The sequence below is a fragment of the Ammospiza nelsoni genome, chromosome Z (genome assembly GCF_027579445.1).
Source record: "Ammospiza nelsoni isolate bAmmNel1 chromosome Z, bAmmNel1.pri, whole genome shotgun sequence".
Lineage (NCBI taxonomy): Eukaryota > Metazoa > Chordata > Aves > Passeriformes > Passerellidae > Ammospiza > Ammospiza nelsoni.
In genome coordinates, this window is record NC_080669.1 from 46,113,080 (window position 1) to 46,130,422 (window position 17,343).

Below are 17,343 nucleotides of genomic sequence, written 5' to 3' on the forward strand. Positions count from 1 at the left end.
CAGAAAAGTTTTACCACATCACAGAGCTCTAGGCATGTGACTGCATTTTAAAGATTATTTTAAGAAAGCAAGACACCTACATCTGGAACCATACAATATCTAATATTGTATACAATATCCTAATTTACAATATCCTAATTTAACTTTCACTTAAATTATGCAGCTGGGGATTTAACTGGAGTAATTATAAGCTACAGTGGTGGCCTACCTGTCACCCACAGCCTTGAACTCACTTGTGACGGGAAGAAATCTGATCTTTGATTCAAACAGACACAGCACAAATAATTTCCTTTGGTCTTCCTAAGAGAAGGCAGTTCCCAGCCTGAGCAGCTGGGGTTGGATTTAAGCCCAAAAAAGGCTGAATGGATGGATTTAGGGACAGAGTCATAAAATGACTAATCGAAACAGCAGTGCCTAGCCCTCTCAATAGTCACATGCTGTACTGACATTTTCAGGCAGGTCAACTCCAGGCGGCCCAGTTACTCAGTGGCATTCAAATAAAATCTTACAATGTGGCCCTATTAGGTCCAATCATTAATACCCATTTTCTCCAATGCTAAAACACTTAGACGAGGCTCCAGGTGACTCTGCAAGATCTCCAGATGAGAACCAGTAATGAATGTACAACCTGCTGAGTAATGAGGCCATTTCTAGCTAGAGTTGAATGTTTACTTGGGAGCAATCTTATGGTTCACTTCACCTGAAAACCTTCTGGATTGAAAAATGCAGATGCGGCCTTAGTGGATTTCAAAGGGAAACATCACTTAAAACACTCTGCAAGGCTCTAAATTTTAAAAATTTTTATTTCAAAGGATTTCATAGAGCAATCACTGCAGGGAAAGACATTTACTTGATTAGATTTTCCAGGAAGAAGCATCTTATTAGTATAGTTACTTTTTGGTTATAGGGAAACCAAGTAACTTGTGGGATATTACCATGACCCTTCACCAGGGTGACTGAAAAGATGAGTTACAGGCACTGATAACATCTGCTTGGAGTACTGGATGTTAAAGTTTTGCAACTTCTTATAGCTAAGATGGATTTCAAGCTGCCCTACCATTTTATTTGGGATAAAAACCTAAACAGTCTGGAGCTGAAATCTTACATAACAGAGACAAATGCTTTCAGTAACCTGGGTACATAGAGAACTGTGTGCACTGGCTTGTGCGGGCTTGTAGGAAGTCTGCAATGACTGCTCATGCCCTACACGTGTACAGCATGCCTACTCTCAGCTAGAGACACCTTCACCCAGGACTGATATGTCCTTACACACCTTGTTGTGTTGGGTTCTGTCAGTCTTCTGCATCTGTGGGGCATTTCAGGGGAACTGTTCCTTCTCATTTCTTGTGACCCAGAAGATCTTTGTGGACCAAAGGCCTCTGATCATACAAACAGGAACTTCTTTGTCCCTCCAAATCCAGGCTCATCTTTTCCTCTTTCAGTCAGTGACTGGCAGATTTTCTGGCTATGATAGAAAGTACAAGCCTGACTATCAAATGACTCACCCTGTTGTGAGCCCATTTAGAACTGCAACTCCATTTGTGCTCACAGGCCAGGGGCTGGGACTCACCCAGAGGGGCAAAATAAAGCTCATATCACCTTGGAAAAGCCATGCTGTCCATGGCATGTGCTTGCACTGCAGTCAACCAGCACCTAATAGGATCAAAAGGTTTTTCTGAACAGAATAGAACAACCATATTTTCAACCACTGTAGTCAGGTATCTGTGAAGTATCTTAAGAACCACCATATGCTTACATACAAAAGAAGCTTCTATTTTATTTACAGAACAACTCTGAATGTCAATCCTTTGTGAATATCACCACATTTATATACCAATTCTGTGTAGGGGTAACTTAAGGAAACAAGATCCATATATGTAACTTCATGCTTCATTTGCTGTTTTGAAGAGAAGTATGCAAAACTTTTCACAATGCACTTAAGCTAGTAAGCAAAGCAGAAGGCAGACACAGTTTGTCACGTGTCTTCAATACTTTAGCGTTGGCTTTCTAATCTGGTTAGGAAAGCAACTGAAGGGATATCACAGCTGTTCCTTGTGTGTGCTGGATGCTTTATTAGATGCGCCTCTGAAGCTTTATCTGTGCCCTACAGTGTGTCTTGCATTAGCGATTTACAGAGTGGTTGCTAGCAAGTAGGTTTATTTACAAAGCACAGTGATACACCTGGAGGTGTTTGTTACCAGTTCTGGGAGTGGCTCAGCTGTGCTACTGTGATACCTGCCCAAGTTAAATTACTTTTCCGTGCATGGACCAGATCCAAGTACATTAAAGGCATCAGCACAAGCTAGCTCTACCTTAAATCTGTCACTAAAGAATTTGAATTCCACCTACAAGTAATGTGTTGAGTTTTCCTTGACTGAAGACATAGAATGAATGCATACAAGCATATGCTAATTATCTAAAGCAAGTTAGTTTCTGGTTTGTCTGCAGTGTTTTGAGGTTAAAAAGTTCGAGACATCTACTGTTCCATACGTGAAATTTGTGGTTAGTCACAGATGATGGAGGAAGAAGAGTGACATATCTTTCCTGAGTCCAAACACAAAACCATGCTGTGTTCAGGTCTGAGCTGCGCTTCTTCATGGCCACCAAATCCTGCATGTCACCCTAATGATAAGATCATGCAGCTGTAAGGAGCAACACACTTTTCTCTGAGAGACAGAACATCTCAGCAGCCCATGTGAGTACTCAAATATTCCCCCCCCTACAAATTTTGCTATAAATCCCTGAAAAAAATTTCATTAATCTCAAATTCTGACCACAACATCTCAAGAAAACTCGTCTCAAGAGGGGAGAGTCACAAGAGTCTTGCAGAATCCTCTCACACACATTCAGTATTTGCATACAACTATGTGAGGGCAGGGAAGCACTAGGCATGCTTGTGTAATCCAGAAGTTGAGGAGAACCTTGTGGGGCTGAACAGTGATACACCACAGCTGCATTGCCACTAACAAATTCAAGCACCTACAGGGACAATCCTGAGCACAATTCCCCAGGCCAGCACACTTGTACCCCCCGCTGGCCGTAACTGTGGCCCCCTGCTCCTGCACAGGAAGGGAGGACCCTACTGGCCACCCTTGCCCTGAGGTGGTGGGCAGCTGGCAGAGGAGCCAGTGCCTCTTGGCTCTGGCTATGACCAAGGTGAGAGCATGAAGAGCCCAGAACCACAAACGATGTGCTGTTCCCTTCCCCATTCAATTTCTGCACGTGCCAGAGGCACTCACAGAACTGTGTGGCTGGGGCCGTGTAGGATGCAGCCACTGCTGCAGCTGTGGCCTTTGCCCGCTCTGTCAGCTCTCTGCTCCTGAGAGAGGGACTGACTGACCTTCCTTTTTGTTCAGCAAATCCGGGTTTGAGGGCCCAGTGGCTGCTGATAGCTTTTGAACAAGTGAGCCGCTTGCCCCAGGTACAAGATCTGAGCCTTGCAGAAAAGATCTTTTCCATTAGCTGTAACAACCTGCACTCAGGCCTGGCAGTCCAGCTCCCTAGCTCCTTCACATTACCTCACAGGGTATCAGAAAGACTGGGGAGAGAGAAAGGATCAAAGTGATCAGGGGGAAACTTCACCATCCCATGGAACAAAGTGGTCTGAGATGCTTGATTATAAGGAATAACGTTTGTGTTGTGAAATTTTCCAGTTTTCTCTGAAGAGCTGTTGGACAAGGGTGCACGAATCAAAGTCACAGACCTTTGTCACTGACAGCCATCAGGCCCCTTCAAGACTTTTAATGGCTTGAGAATATATTTATTTCTCAGTACATCATAGCTGTTGAAATAAGCTCCTAATTCTTGTCCAGTTTCACATCAAAATCACCCATTGTTTTTATCTCTCTGTCCTCATCACTACTTTAGCAAAAGATAAATTATTTGCTATTAAAGTATCCTGACAAATCTAGCTAGCACAGAGCAGATTTTTTCCCCTCTCATCTGAAAAGCTATTAGTATGCTTCTCAGGGTAGAGGTGATTAGTTTATACTGGCAATGTAGTAACAAAATTCTCTCCTCAACCCTTCCATTATGCAGAAGAAAAACATAGATGATTGCACTAGAGTTATGATGCTGGGACTGATTACTGACCAAGAAGTCATTTGAACAGAGGCACAACAGTGAGTAGCATTGCAGTTTAATACTACAGTATTAAATGAGTAGCTGCATTCTGAACATCATTGTGGTTATGAACATCACTATGAGCAGAGACTTCTAGAAGTGTTTGTGCTCCATCTGCAGTGAAAAAGAGGACTGCTAAATGATTTGGCAGAGGCAAAACTAGCAGCAAGGAAGAGGAGAGAAAGAGAAAGGGGGAAAGCTAGCAGCCTCAGGTATAGGTTAGACGTTAATTCAGTTTTGCTACTATTTCAAAATTGGCTTGCCATCACCAACTCAGTAGCTGGATCAGGTATTAAAAAGTGTAGTAACAGCGACAAGTTTTGCTTTCTGTTGGTCTCACCTGTAGCCAGTCTCATACTCTTTGAAAATTGGGCAGGCAAACTGGCACTCTGCAGTAAGAAGTCCAAATAGTCAGTTTTGGTGTGATTAATAACAAGAGGCAGCTGTTAAGCCTTGCAGCTGATGGAGATCTAGATAAATTTGTGGTGATTTGTGTATTTGCACATGTAAATCTCAACAGAAATTTAAGGGAATAGTACAGTGGCAAACAAACAGTACAGGCTAGTCAGTATCAAGGAAATTCTAGCAAAGGAATTTAGTGTATTTGTGCTAGCAAAGAGAAAAAAGTAGCCACTGCCCCCTGAGCAACGACATTCTCCTACATGTCTCTTCACACACTTGCCCTGAGGTGCCAGTTAAAAAGAAGGGCCTGGTAAACCCAAAGATTTCAAAGCAGCTGATTTCTAAGAAGAATCTCTATGTGGAAAGAAATCATTGTAATAGCTTCCGGGGAAAACAAAAAGCCATGCAAATTGAGGACTGCTTTGAGACCATGGTCGTGGTGGAATTTTCATGGTTCACCTTCCTGTTTTCAAAACACAAATACATTCCTGCTTACTTGTTGCACTTTTCTAACACACAGCAGGAAAACAACTTTTTCAGAGCTCATACTAAAAAACACCAATTTTTGTGATTTACTGATGTTTGGGAAGCCAACTAAACAGAGTGGTGCGATAAGAAAGACACCACAACTTTCACCATCATGCAGAGGGAACCCTCTGAAGCACATCCACATCTCCCCACTTTGGCTTGTCAGCAGTGTTTTTGGAGTTGAGCTGAACCTCAGCTATCGACCCACAGTACAGCATGTCCCTTCAAGAGCACAACCCTCCTAGTCATGCCCTGTGTTTTCTTCACAGTAAACACTATTCCTGATCTGGTTTAGGACTTAATGGAATATATTTGGAAAATTATAAGAAAATTTCTGATAAGGACTATGTGAGGGGAATAAGGTATGCCCCTTTAAACCACTCTATTTGACTGACTCAAAAAACCCTGTGTTTTTCATTATAAAATCTCTAGTGTGTATGTGTGTGTGTGTGTGTGTGTGTATGTGAGTTATGTGAAAGTACACGTTAATTGCAGATACAAAATCTGACAGTATATTCACAAATACCTGTTTAAAGTTTGTACTGAAAGACCTGTTTCACATGGCAAACTGAAAATACTACAGCCTGAGTGTTCTCTTTCAGGACAAATGGGCCCCCAGAAGGAGCAACCACAGGAAAATCATAGGGGTATAATTGGGAACAGGATATCATGTTGAACATTGCTTATCTGACACAACTTTTGTTCCATTCCATAGGGATGGAAGCTGTTCTGGATGTGAGGAATGAATCAGACTCAAGAGGCTGCCAAGAATGAAAAAAGCTAAAACTCCACAATCCTCAATGTTAGTTTATCATAGAATAGAAAAGATGGTAATTTTTGCAGAAAAAACTCCAATATACTAGATAAAAATCTGATATATTGCCCATGTCAACCCAAAGACATGTAAAAATTAAAAATTTGTCTTCATATCAAAACTGTGGATAATCTGGACATTGAGTTGCATTTGGTTCTCATTTAATTATCTAATAATTAATATAATTTTTTGTTGTTTTAATGAGATTAAATTCAATTTGGCTCCAATTCAGACAATAAAGCTATTAAAATAATTTTAACTCATCAGGCTTCCAGCAGAATGTCAGGTAATTCCTGTGGTACATGTATTAAAACATGTCATACCTGATTTGTTCTTAATTAGAGCCCCTACATAATAACATTGGAATATGAATAGTTACATGCATCTGTCTATGACTATAAATGTCTAAAGCAGTTTTGGGGGGGAGGGTAATCACTACTCCAGCTACTTTTTAATAGATAATACACCTATACACGAATTTTACATGAAATATGAGTCAGCTGAAGAAACCTGACAGTTTAATTAACCTGGTGATGAGTTTGCTTCCTTTGCTTCTGACTTTCCCTCACAAAACTATCTCTTCTGCTTTTTTTTTCATTTTCCCCACAGTTACCCAGATGGAAACATTCTGCATTTCAAAGAAAAATTCCTGTAAAGAGAGCTTTTTAATTGTCAGCAATTTGTTTAAGTGTTTCAAATTCATACCTGCACATCATCCAGTCTTTCTGTGTTCCTTTTGATTCTTTACAAAAACTAGAACTTGAATATTATGCAACCTGTACTGTTGTATGATGAGAGAAAGTGGGAATACTGCAACTTCCACAAACACATGTAATAATTAATACTATAAGTATTATAGTATTATTAGTACCAATTACTAATGTTTAACAGTTGCTGATCAAACAGGCATAAAATTTGTATGCTCTTATTGTGCGATGGGCCATGGAGAGGTGGGCACACTTTCTGCCCTGCTATCACATGATAAAAAAACCCACACAGGCAGTTTTCTTGGTCTTGGCCATCTGCTTTTAATTGACCTGTGTGATTGTTTCTCTTCCTGTAACAAGCACTGTCATCTTTGATTCTGGGGCATGGTACAGGCAAACCACACACTTCGTTGTCATTGCATGGCCATTGTTAGCCTACAATTTGGCAGAGGCCAGGGTGAAGAGCAAGAGGAATGTCAGCACAGCTGGTGCAGAAGTGCAGATGGAGCGGATGAAGTGGGTTTGCACATGAGTACTTGGACAGAGCACAGTGGGAAGGCATGCTCCTTGGGTGTGAGCATATGAAGGCACTGGACACCACAGCACCACACCCCAAAGAAAAGATCTCACCTGCTGCTGCACTGACAAAGGGGCATGCATGACACAAGCTAACAAATCCACCATGATTGTCATGCCAGTGGGATCCTTCTGTGATGGGGATGTAGCATTGCAGAGGGCTACCTGCAACTATTTTGGCATCTTTAGCATCAAATCTTGTTTTGTTCTGGGATCTTCAGCCTGATATTGAACTCTGCTGTCTTCAGAGACCAGCCTTCATTTACCACTTTGACTCTTTCCTGCATTAATCTATTTTTGTCTTTGCAACTCAGCAAAGTTGTCAAAGTTTATTCACTATCACTAAGCTAAGATTTCAGATATTTGGAAGCTTTTTGCTACTGAAAAATGTATTTAATAGCCTTTATAAAACATGTAAGCAAAGTTAGCATCAAAGCCAAAGAGCTTAGGTTGATGCTGGGTGGTGAGCCACACATGCTCTGAATCTGCATGTACTGTTTGAAACAAGCTCCTCAGGGGGCAATGATAAAATGCATACAGTGTTATCTCTTGTACAGCAAGAAAGGCACATTCGTATTTACTCCTCTGCACTAATAGCAAGTTCAAAAAAGAACATTCCAACTTTGGAGCAGCTCAGGTGTCCATGCTAACATATCTGTTCACTCTACAGCACTAAGGATACAGGTATCTCCCAGCAGCAGACATTCCTAAGGAGAAGGGTAGAAAGAAGCTGTCCCTTAGAAGCAGGTGATTCACTCTCTCTAGGGTACCAAATCCCATCGATGCAATAGGCGAGTCTTGCTCCTTTAATCTGCTGGCAGCCCTTAGATCATCACAAGGAACAGCCACAAGCCAATTTCAGTGACAGTCTCCAGCAGCTGGAGGGAGGGAGAAAATCAGGTTAGCAATCCATTTGGCCTAGTTAGGCAATTTTCAATACTGTATTTCACAGCATTAAATTAAAAAAAATTAAAAATAGGGAAAAAATGAAAAAAAAGGAAGAAAAACCAAACAAAAACCACAAAACCCACCAAACCAAATCCTTAAATGCCACCTAGTGGTAAAAGCTATTTTAACATCCCTGCTTTACAGGGAGACACCAGCGGAAAAGGACCACTGCATGGAGTCATGGTTAGACCTTTTCAGATTTTCTGAGTTCACCTGCATGTCTGAAGGTCAGAAGTTCTATGAGTATTGGAAATATGCTCATAGAACTCAAGCTCTGCAGTCTGTGTGCTGTGATGTCTCATTTTCAAATGCCTCAAAATGGGAGCAGTATTCCCAGCTGCAAACTGGGGAGTCTGTCCTTGCAGTAGGACAATGGGTAGGTCTACAACATGCAGTTGGTGTCTGGGTGAACCCAGAAGCCTTAGGATGCTGTCATGGGAGACAGCCACCCACGATGCAGGCACAAAAGGAATCTCACGTGCAGAAATTTTAAATCCTTATTAATACTGGTGTCTTAAAACTGGTTCAAAGTTGCCACAGCAAGATTGTAGCAAGTAGTTCACTGATTCTATTTGAAATCTCTGAGCGTTGCAAAGCAAGCTAACACTGGCTGAAAAGGTTTATATAGCAAGAATTCCAGCGCAAATTACCGACTTTTTGCTGGTACCTGCAGCCTTTCACAAGCACTTCCTGGTCCTGCTTGACAAAACCCCTGTGCCATATCCTTAGTACCTATCAGAACAGAGGTCACTGACCAGCTGTCATCTGTTTGGATACATAATGTTCTGGGGTTGCTTTTCGGCAGAAATACTCCTCATGTCTCTGAGAAGATGCTGCTGGGACCCCTGATCAGCAATCAGCTGGGACCCCAGACCATAGCAAAGCCAAGCCAGAGATCTGCCCAAGCTCTGAGGAACTGCATGCAGTTCTCTGGCATGACACATTCTGCTCTCCTGCAGTATTGACTCCACATCATGGCAAAGGATCCCTTAATCCACTCACAGGCAATCAATCTGCCTTCTTCAAAGCAGCACCATGGCAAGAGGTAGACCATGTGACTCCAGGGGATGTACTAAAGAACTTGTTCTCTGAGAAGTGCCACTCTAGACAATGTTCTCGGCTTTAAAAAAAGCTTAGGAGCACACCAGAGAGCTTTAATCAAGCTTGGAAGCATCCATTTTTCAAATAATGTATATCCATAAGGAAAGGAGAGTGCTGACAGAGAAGAAAATCTCTGAAAAGATCTGCAGCTTGATCTACTTCAACTGGTTTTCTCTTTCCTTTTCTGTAGCTGATTTCTCTTTAAGATCTATGTGTAGGTTGTGATGTGTGCAGTAGTGCTACTATTAGTTTAAATAGGGCATTGTCATTTGTCATTGCCTCATCAAATGTGATATGCTGATGAAGGAACCTTTAAGTTCCAGGAAGATTTTTGAAGATTTTGCTGTGAAAATCCGTATCTCAAGATATGATATCACCACCTGAAGAACTTTTTCAGACTCTCCATGCTGTTGCAAGGCTAAAAACATGTATCTGCCAAACCCATGATCACCACTTCCTAAGAAACTTCAAACCAGAAAAGAACAGCCAGAGATTTACCCCAAAACCTGAAGTGTAGTGGGGCTAGCACCAACTTGGAGGAAGAGAAGACAAGACAAGAATACAGAACTATGAGCACCAAGGATACAAATGACAAGGAATTTTGAATCACTGCATTTAAGCTCATTTTTGCAACAGAAAACACATACAATCATATTAATAGAAGCTTTTACCGTCTCAGAGGTGGGGCAATGCCTTGAAGATGAGATAGCAATGATGGCTTCAAGCACTCATCCACCGCTTTGTACTCCCTTGTCCTGGTTTAGGACAAATTAGGGGAAATCTCCAAAAGGGAGCCCCCCAAAACAAAACAAACCTCCAACCACCCCTCCCCCAATACCGGGTTCGGGAAGGAATTTCTCGGAGGAGCAAAGTGGAAAACAAAACCTATTTATTTACAAGTAACAAAAGAACACTCCCCAACACAAGAAAAGAAAAGAAAACAAAAAAACAGACTGTGTTGAGAGGGCGCCACTCTTCTTTGCAAGCTTCGGGTGTCCTGGAGCTCTCAGGTCAGGTCCGGAGCCGGTCCAGTATCTTCAGGGGAGGGTAAGAAAGAGGGAACAAGAGAAAAGAAAAAAACAGCACAAAAAAGCAGAAAGCAAGCAAGCAAAGCGGCTAGCCAAGCCAAGCAGCAAAAGCAAAAAGCCAAAGAGGCCTGGTCAAACCCTCCCTCCTCTCTTCCCCGCCCCGCCGCAGCAAGACGGCCGGGGGGGGGGGGAAGAGAGAAAAGGCACAGCTGCCAGACACAACACACAATATTGGGATAAAGGCTGTCAACCCACGACACTCCACCCCTTATCCCATATCGTGAATATACAATAAAAACTTCCATTTCACTTACTCACACCTTTGACACTTACACATTCCTCTCCTCTTACTTGCTCAGACCTTTGACACTTACAGTTTCCTTCTGTCCCACATTCAACAAACAATGACATTCATATATGAGTCTCATCCCACAATCAGATCTCCCTGAGGTACACACCGTGTTGTTCCATCTTTCTGCATTATCCACCATGTATAACCTGGTCCTTGAGCAAAGACAATCCCACGGATGGGTTTGTCTGTACTCGAGGCAGGGTTGATCCATACTGTCTTTCCCAACAAACCTCTGACGTGGGCCACTGGGGCTTTATCCCCATCTACTATATTAAGGAGCTCACACTGAGCAGGACCCGCTCGGTTGGTGGAACCTCGAGTGTTAACTAACCAGGTAGCCTTTGCCAAATGCTGCTCCCAGTTTTTTAAAGACCCCCCACCCAATGCTTTTAAGGTGGTTTTTAACAATCCATTATACCTTTCCACTTTCCCTGCAGCTGGTGCATGATAGGGGATATGGTATATCCACTCGATGCCATGTTCCCTAGCCCAAGTATTAATAAGATTGTTTTTAAAATGAGTTCCATTATCCAACTCAATTCTCTCGGGAGTACCGTGCCTCCAAAGGACCTGCTTTTCAAGGCCCAAGATAGTGTTACGGGCTGTGGCATGAGACACAGGGTAGGTTTCCAACCATCCCGTGGTGGCTTCTACCATGGTCAGTACATAGCGCTTGCCCTGGCGTGTCTGGGGCAGTGTGATGTAGTCAATCTGCCAGGCCTCCCCGTATTTGTACTTAGACCACCGCCCCCCATACCAGAGGGGCTTCACCCGCTTGGCCTGCTTAATGGCAGCGCACGTCTCACAGTCACGAATAACCTGAGAGATACTGTCCATGGTTAGATCCACCCCTCGGTCTCGTGCCCACTTATAGGTGGCATCTCTACCCTGGTGGCCTGAGGCATCATGGGCCCATCGTGCTAAGAATAACTCTCCCTTATGCTCCCAGTCGAGATCTATCTTCAACTCCCCTATCTTTGCAGCCTGATGGACTTGCTGGTTGTTTTGCTGCTCTTCATTAGCTCTGCTTCTGGGGACATGGGCATCTACATGGCGAACCTTCACAGGTAACTTCTCTACCCGAGTAGCGATATCTTTCCACTCTTCCGCAGCCCAAATTGGTTTTCCTCTTCGCTGCCAGTTCGCCTCTTTCCATCTCTTCAGCCATCCCCAGAGAGCATTGGCTACCATCCAGGAATCGGTATACAAATAGAGCCTTGGCCACCTCTCTCTCTCTGCAATACCTAGGGCCAGTTGAATAGCTTTGATTTCAGCAAATTGACTGGATTCACCTTCTCCTTCAGTAGCCTCTGCAACCCGTCGAGTGGGACTCCACACAGCTGCTTTCCACCTCCGTTTCATCCCTATGATGCGACAAGAACCATCGGTGAATAGAGCATAATGTGTTTCTTCTGCTGGCAACTGATTGTATGGCGGAGCTTCCTCAACCCGGGTCACTGGCTCTTGTTCCTCATCCGCGACACTAAAGCTTTCACCTTCAGGCCAATTTGTAATTATCTCCAGGATCCCAGGGTGATTTAACTTCCCAATTCGAGCGCGCTGCGTAATGAGGGCAATCCACTTACTCCAAGTAGCATTGGTGGCATGGTGGGTAGAGGGAACCTTTCCTCTGAACATCCATCCCAGCACCGGTAGTCGGGGTGCCAGAAGGAGTTGTGCCTCTGTACCAATCACCTCCGAGGCGGCTTGGACTCCTTCATAGGCGGCCAAGATTTCTTTTTCTATTGGGGTATAGTTATCTTCAGACCCCCTGTAGCTCCGACTCCAAAATCCCAATGGTCGGCCTCGGGTCTCGCCAGGCACCTTCTGCCAAAGGCTCCAGGACAGACCATGGCTCCCGGCTGCAGAGTAGAGCACGTTCTTCACATCTGGTCCCGTCCTGACTGGACCAAGGGCTACAGCATGAGCGATCTCCTGCTTGATTTGGACAAAAGCTTGCTGCTGCTCAGGGCCCCAATGGAAGTCGTTCTTCTTGCGGGTAACCAGATAAAGGGGTCTCACAATCTGACTATACTCAGGGATGTGCATCCTCCAGAAACCTATAGCACCTAAGAAAGCTTGTGTTTCCTTTTTATCAGTTGGTGGGGACATGGCAGTGATTTTGTTAATAACATCCACAGGAATCTGACGCCGTCCATCTTGCCACTTCACCCCCAAGAACTGAATTTCTCGGGCAGGTCCCTTGACTTTGCTCTTCTTAATGGCAAATCCAGCTTCCAAGAGAATATGAATTATCTTCTCTCCTTTCTCGAACACTTCTATTGCCGTGCTCCCCCAAACAATGATATCATCAATATATTGCAGATGTTCTGGAGCCTCACCCTCTTCTAGTGCAGCCTGGATCAGTCCATGACAGATGGTAGGACTGTGTTTCCACCCCTGGGGCAGTCGGTTCCAGGTATACTGCACTCCCCTCCATGTAAAAGCAAACTGAGGCCTGCATTCTGCTGCCAGAGGGATGGAGAAAAACGCGTTAGCAATATCGATGGTCGCGTACCACTTTGCTGCCTTAGACTCCAGCTCGTACTGCAGTTCCAGTATGTCCGGTACAGCCGCACTCAGTGGTGGAGTCACTTCATTCAAGGCACGATAGTCCACAGTCAGTCTCCATTCTCCGTCAGATTTTCGCACAGGCCAGATAGGGCTGTTAAAGGGGAGTGGGTTTTACTGACCACCCCTTGGCTCTCCAGCTCTCGGATCATCTTGTGGATGGGGATCACGGCATCTCGATTCGTCCGGTACTACCTGCGGTGCACTGTTGAGGTGGCAATTGGCACTCGCTGCTCCTCTACCTTCAAGAGTCCTACTGCAGATGGGTTCTCTGATAGTCCAGAGAAGGTATTCAATTGTTTAATACCCTCTATCTCCACTGCAGCTATTCCAAAAGCCCACCTGAATCCCTTAGGATCTTTGTAATAGCCATTCCGGAGGAAGTCTATGCCCAAAATACACGGAGCCTCTGGACCAGTCACAATCGGGTGTTCCTGCCATTCCTTTCCAGTCAAGCTCACCTCAGCTTCCAACGAAGTCAACTGTTGTGATCCCCCCGTCACGCCAGCAATGGAAACAGGTTCTGTCCCCACGTGTTCCGATGGCATTAAGGTACACTGTGATCCAGTGTCAACCAATGCTTCATAGTCTTGTGGCTCTGATGTGCCAGGCCATCTGATCCACACCTTCCAAAAAACCCGGTTCTCCCGTGCCTCTTCCTGGCTGGAGGCAGGGCCCCTCTAAGCCAGATTGTCCTTCTTTCCTTGGGCATATGCCTTAGAAGTTCCTTCAAGGGGATCGGACATGTCATCGTCATCATTATATTTAACATCTCGGCTACGAGCGACCGGAGCTGCTATCCTTTTGGTGATACTTTCTCTTTTCTTCAAATCACGCACCCGTTGTGCCAAAGCAGCGGTGGGTTTTCCATCCCATCTCCTCATGTCTTCTCCAGACTCACGCAGAAAAGCCCATAACTCAGTCCGTGGGGTGTACCTTCTCTCCCCATCAAAGGAGCGCCAGCGTTGGACACCAGGGCCTCTAATTTGTACAGCTGAGATTTGAATAAGGTCCTCCTTAATCTCTTCCCGGAGTTTCTTATGATTCTCCTCAATTTTATCCTCTAGTTTCTGCAGTCGGGTTTCCACTGCTGCAATTCTGGCATGAGTTGGGCCATGCACAGCATCTGCATACGCTCGAAGCTTCTTTGCCATATCGAGCACAGTCTCAAATGTATCATCCCATTTCATTATTGCTAGGGCAGAAGCGTATTCAGGTGGCCCAAGTCGCACGAGTTTCCTCCACATTACAGGTGTGCATGGTACCAGGTCCGGATTTCTAGTTGTTGTGTCATCTGAGAAAATGAGCTCTGCCACCGCCATCTCTCTCAGGCGTTGGATCCCCTGCTCTATGGTCTTCCACCGTGTCTGCTGCATATAGAGATCATCCGTACACAGGTATCGTTCTGCTACGCTTCTTAGGACCCGTTCCCAGAGGCTGTGAGGGTTAGCCCCCCTCATCATACCTTGATCGATGACAGGATCATGTGACAGGGATCCCAAATGCCTCGCTTCGGTACCATCCAAAATCGTAACCTCCCCTGCAGCATCCCAAAGGCGGACTAACCAACTAATTATAGATTCGTCAGGTTGTCGTCTGTAATCCTTTCTTAGGCCTCTGAGGTCCTTCAGAGAAAAGGAGTCAATATTAGCTCCAGATTCTGTGCCCCTTGATGTGGCCTCTGATTTTGGTGAGGGTCCTTCTCCTGCATCATCATCATCATCATCCTCCACCTTTCGATCGGTCTTGCCTTTACACTTTCCACCTCTTGTATTAGCTGCAACAGCCATGGTTTGGGGCCTACTGTCTGATGCAGCTGCTAGCCTGGAGCCTGGGAGGTTAGCTGCAGCCTGGGTCACTGGGGTAGTAACTAACTTATCTCCCTGTTCCCTTTCTGCTATCTGCTGCGCCACAGTATCTAGCAGAGTACGGTAAACAAATGCCAAGGCCCAGCTCACTGCAGTAATCCTTTCTTCCTTAGTATTACCATGGCACTTCTCCCTCAAATACTTTGCCACCTCGACTGGATTCTGAATTTGATCAGATGGAAAGTCCCAGTCTATAGGATCAGAAAATCCCTTTAAAGTCTGGCCCATATCCTCCCATTTCCCACTCCAGTCAAGATTTTTCCTGCTTTGTTTTACTCCTGAGTCAGGAGTGTCTCTAACCCCTCTAGAAATTTCAGCTTTCATTTTATACACACTCCAGACAGTATAGAAAAGGCTTAATAAATTAAATGCCAGAAAGATGGTTTCTTTCAAACTCAGGGGAAATTCAGTATTTTCTAATAGAGATGTCAACAGTTTGGAGGAGAAGAAGGAAGACACAGGCTGAAAAACCCCTTCCCCTTCTTCTCCCCAAACAAACTGAGTACACAGCCATAACAACAGTCCATACATTCCTGACCGACACATCATCCCACATAAGACCAGCACAATGACTATTCTGGTTAGTGCCCCCCGCTTACAAAAGCTACTTATTAGGGACAACACCAGAGCTATTTTTGAGTAAGGAAATTACCCGAGGAACCATAAGGGTAGCAAAACTTCAAAAACCCCTAGAGACCAGAAATACCGGCAAACTTCCACTCCAAATGACATTATTAATCACCAATATGCCCACAAAATAACCAACACCAAAATATTATTGTTATAGGTTTTTTTTTCCACTGTTTTTTTTTTTTTTTTTTGGCCTCCTTTCCCGGCCAACGCACCAAAAATATACTGGCCTGGTTTAGGACAAATTAGGGGAAATCTCCAAAAGGGAGCCCCCCAAAACAAAACAAACCTCCAACCACCCCTCCCCCAATACCGGGTTCGGGAAGGAATTTCTCGGAGGAGCAAAGTGGAAAACAAAACCTATTTATTTACAAGTAACAAAAGAACACTCCCCAACACAAGAAAAGAAAAGAAAACAAAAAAACAGACTGTGTTGAGAGGGCGCCACTCTTCTTTGCAAGCTTCGGGTGTCCTGGAGCTCTCAGGTCAGGTCCGGAGCCGGTCCAGTATCTTCAGGGGAGGGTAAGAAAGAGGGAACAAGAGAAAAGAAAAAAACAGCACAAAAAAGCAGAAAGCAAGCAAGCAAAGCGGCTAGCCAAGCCAAGCAGCAAAAGCAAAAAGCCAAAGAGGCCTGGTCAAACCCTCCCTCCTCTCTTCCCCGCCCCGCCGCAGCAAGACGGCCGGGGGGGGGGAAGAGAGAAAAGGCACAGCTGCCAGACACAACACACGATATTGGGATAAAGGCTGTCAACCCACGACATCCCTTTAGAAGGAGAAACCTGCAAAAAGGAATAGATGAGGACCACACCCTCCACTGGGGTAGGGGAATGAGGAAACAGAGAGAGCAATCCTGGAGCCATACAAGCTGGGCTGGCGAATGTTCTGCAACTCTTGGTTGTTTCTGCATAGTATCAGTATAAGGAAAGAACAGCCAGGAACAGAGCTCTGTGTCTTCACCTTTCCTTCACCTCCAGGCCCTGACAGAGTTGGGCTCCTGAATTTTGCTTGTGCAGGCAGCATGCACTGTGGCATTTTCTTTCATGCAGGTCTGGGCTCGTGATAGCTTTTTGGTGAGGAAAGGTCTTCTGGAGATAATGCCCTTGGCCAGACAGTTTGTGTTTCAGCAGCCTTGCTGTCCCTGCTTCCTACAAGCTACTTCATCTTTATTCCACAGTTCTTTGGTGGCAAATGCCCCTGTGACCAAAGCTCTCACCTCCTTTTAATACATGAGGTGCAGGAGCTAAGCATCTGTTTCCTGTCTAGCTGGATTGAGATGCCACCTATACTTCCAAGCACAACTACTCAATCCCAGAGGATGAAGGAGGAGTATGGACAGGGTGGTGGCAACAGCAGTTCATCAGTGCATGTCAAGGGCACACTAAGAGCACGGGTAGGAACATAGCATGTGGAGAGACACTGACAGATTGGTGGCAGGGATGCACGTCATGTCTACCCTCTCCATTTCTGTCTGCTGCCTTTAGGAATAGCCACTGTTTGGAGAGCTGGAATCACTCTTCATCTTCTTTTCACTGCCTAAACTGTAACATCCATTGTTTTTACAATTGAATATTTAACGTACAGATCAAAGGCCAGTCTTTTAGAAGAAGATAGTGCCATTCCCTAAACTTCGCACAATTTAACCCAGGGCAGTGAATGAAATCTGATCTTTCAGGAAGTATCTCCCTCCAGCTCAGGT